We start from the raw sequence: 3,549 nt of genomic DNA on the forward strand, positions 1-3,549 counted from the left end.
GCTTTCTATTGCTTCATTATTACGTGCGGATATTTGCCAGTTCAGTTGTACATGTGATGAAAGGTGTTTTTGTTCTTTTAGCCAGAGCAAGTTTCACATAAATTATGCGCGAAAACTTGATCATTATGCTTCTGACCGTCATCCATGGCATCTTACAGAAAATTATGCTCAAGTTTTTCTTTCTGTTCAATTTGATAATTCGAAATAATAGCTTTTAAGCCGGAGTCCCTCGATCTCCCGTCCCCCTACTTTATTCCTATCACCAACAGGTAACACTTGCTAACAATAAAAGGCTTACCGAAGTTCAGAACACAACATTTTACTGAACAAATTCCTTAAGTGCAAGCAAGAAAAGCAGGCTTGCTGTTGAAAGCACTTAAGATGGAATTCATTTCTTGGTAAACTGTAACATCAAGGCGGGATCTTTATGAAGTCACTGACTATAACATTATGCCCATACCGGGCATTATAAAAAATTATACCGGCATAAGTTATCTGACCTTAACCAGTGTTCTTTAGAGGGGGAAAATATTTACTGTGGCCCATATCTTCTTTGGAACTCAGATAAATTTTCTCACCGTGAAATATATAGAGCACTACTCATGGCCACCAGAATAATGAATTTAGCAGAGAAACGATATTTATTGATTTGATCAATGAAGTTTGAAGGTACATGTATTCCATGATAAACCCGTTTTTCATAAATGAGCATAGTGACTCTCCGCTTATATTTTAAAAAACTAACTCGTGCTCTCCAAACTTCCCGCGTGCTTCATATCTCGATGAACGCACGCTGACGTATGAACCAATTGTTAATAGAAAAACTTCTCGATATTAAAATCAGTGGTTTTAAAAGTACTGTTAACTACAATAGAAATTGCTATTAGTATGTACCAGGTTAGTGAAAAGGGTTGAAATCGCGCTCTGATTGGTTGCTCAAATTCCTGATTTCCTTTGTTATTCACCTTTAAGCAACGCGCGCAGGATTTGCGCCAGAAATTTATTGTAGCCATTGCAAGAATAAATGAGTGACTTTTTTGTGCTGTATTTACTCACTTTTCTTTTAGGATATACTAATTCACTAAAACGACCATTCAACTAAATGTGGGTGGCAAGGGTGGATATTTTCTTCGCCGCTTCGCAGCTCCGGAAATATCTTTCACCAGCTACCTTCACTTTGGTAAATATTTGTTAGTTGTATATTTTAAACAGTTTCTCCTTCTCGCGCGATTGAAAAGAAATCAGTTACCTTATCAACTCAGATGATGAAACCTAATTATCGTGTATCACAATCGCACAATAAGTAGGGGAAATGTTTAGAGAAGAAAAAGATGTTTGTGACATGAAGTAAAACATTACGTACTTTAGGATATCGATAGTGGGGGAGATCTTGAAAGCTAGGATGATAGAAAAATTAAATCTTGTTCACCATTCCTTGTATAAAAATGACAGGAGTAATCAGGACTGGGCTCTAGACACTTCCTCTATCATTATCCGGGATACTGAGTTCCATCCAGTGTAAGCGTTACCCAATGTATGACCATTGGGACACTGTCCTACCCATAACTCCACAGTAGCCCTGCCCTGTGGAATGTTTTCACAGTATCCCTCAAATGATCTGTGATGATACAGATTAGGACTCCCAGATGGCCACCAGTTGTACACAACAGCCTCAATTGTCATGGGTCCACTGCATTCATTTCCATTAAACTTGAAGAACCACCTGTTGCATTTAGAAGAAGTGCCATAGACTCTTGTATTTCCCTGGAATGAGACTTTAATAGCTGTATCAGACTGCAGCTTGTTGAATGAGCAATCCTATAAAAGATGCCATGAATACAGTCTTAGTACAATGAAAAAATATTTTACAAGAGTGGTAAAGGAAAAAATTGGATGATGACCCTCGTACTTTTCCTGCCTACAAGAATGCACAGAATTGTTAATTGATGTTTTTAGTTTCGCGGCATTTCTCAAAGTCTCTTTCAGAGATGGCCATGACAAATTGGCTCTAATGCTTGACTCATTTTTCATTGCATTTTCAAGATATTTCTGTACCTTAATCATTCCAATATTTCTACTATCTTCATTTTTCCACACACACTGTTTCCAGTTGGTCTGTGACACCGCACTATTCACGATTTCTCCTTTCTCTCCTTTAGATCCCTGCTCTCCTTTCACACCCTTGATTCCTGGCGGTCCACTGCTGCCACGTGACCCTCCATGACCTTTATCACCTTTTATTCCCATCATCCCAGGTGCACCATTTTTACCCAGTGACCCTGGATTTCCTTTTAGTCCTCTTGTTCCCATCATGCCTCTCGGTCCCTTGACACCAGGCTTCCCCCTTAGCTCCATCTTTTCCTTGTTGTCCTTGGGACCCTGGGGCGCCAGGAATTCCCGGCATTCCTGGTATGCCATTCGATCCTGGAATCCCAGAAAATCCGTGAGCAAAAATTGATTTCTGAGGAAGAAAAAAGAACACATTGTAATTTGATGGACGTACTTGATGTTCATTGATATTTACTTGTTAGCCGAAGTAGCCCAGAAGTTTCTTCAGAAACTAATCTTGATGAGAATTTAGCTTCGTTTTAGGAGAAACAGATCGGAACATCGAATGATCTCGTAACGCTCTAGACGTAGAGATATTCCTAAAAGAAAATTAATTCAGCAATGTTCCACCTTGTCTTTGAAAACTTATGATTGATGAGGGATTTGTTTTGCGCTAAGCTTGGTAGACATGAGTGGTTAAACTTAAGTGTGACAAATGAACGCGTCATGAAGTACATGCGATTTTATAGTAAATGATTGTGGATAAAGCATGCTTAAGAGTACCTCACATGGGTCTTTGTCAGCGCCAGTAAATGGATTCTGTTGTTGAGGACTGGTGGTTGTTCCCACGGAACTTACTCCTGTTTTAAATGAGACAAATGACAAAGCAGCAAGGATCAGGAGCTTTGCCATAATTCGATGGTTACTTTGCGCGAATAGTGCGTGTTCTATGACTGAAATATATATCTCCTTATGTACGCACCTATTTATATCCTACTGAATTTCATTAAATGCAGCTGTCAGTTCACATGTTAAATTACAATCTTAATTAAGAAGCCTGAAGCTAAATGATAAGGATGTCTGAAACTACTCGAACTCACACATCGGGTAAACAACTCGACTGTGACATCTTTATCAGTTCACTAATGAAGCACGTATTGACCAATTGCAACAGACCAATGTTTCACTCAGATTCAGAGAAATTACGCAATAAAATCAAGGCCACAAAATCTTCCTCTTCTGATCAAACGTTTCGTTTCGTTTCGATTTCCATGTTATTGGATCCACTCTATTATAACTCCATTATTTAATTGAAAAAACAGGTGATAGCACCCATAGGCGTACGTGCCGTTGGGGCTGGGGGGCTGCAAAACCTCCCTTCCCCCGCCCTTCCAAATTTTGCGCAACTCAGATTTTTGGGGTAGCAAGATAAATTTGGGCAGACCAAATTTTTACAAAAGTTTCCATGTTTCGTTTCGGTAACGGCATCGCACTCATTAA

General features: G+C 39.3%; 1 pseudogene; it reads right to left on the reverse strand.

Moving 5' to 3' along the window:
- Positions 1-725: 725 nt before the first annotated feature.
- Positions 726-2,923, reverse strand: LOC131787425 (collagen triple helix repeat-containing protein 1-like; annotated as a pseudogene).
- Between the last annotated feature and the right edge of the window lie 626 nt (positions 2,924-3,549).

Source organism: Pocillopora verrucosa, chromosome 11, assembly GCF_036669915.1.
Source record: "Pocillopora verrucosa isolate sample1 chromosome 11, ASM3666991v2, whole genome shotgun sequence".
Classification (NCBI taxonomy): Eukaryota; Metazoa; Cnidaria; class Anthozoa; order Scleractinia; family Pocilloporidae; genus Pocillopora; species Pocillopora verrucosa.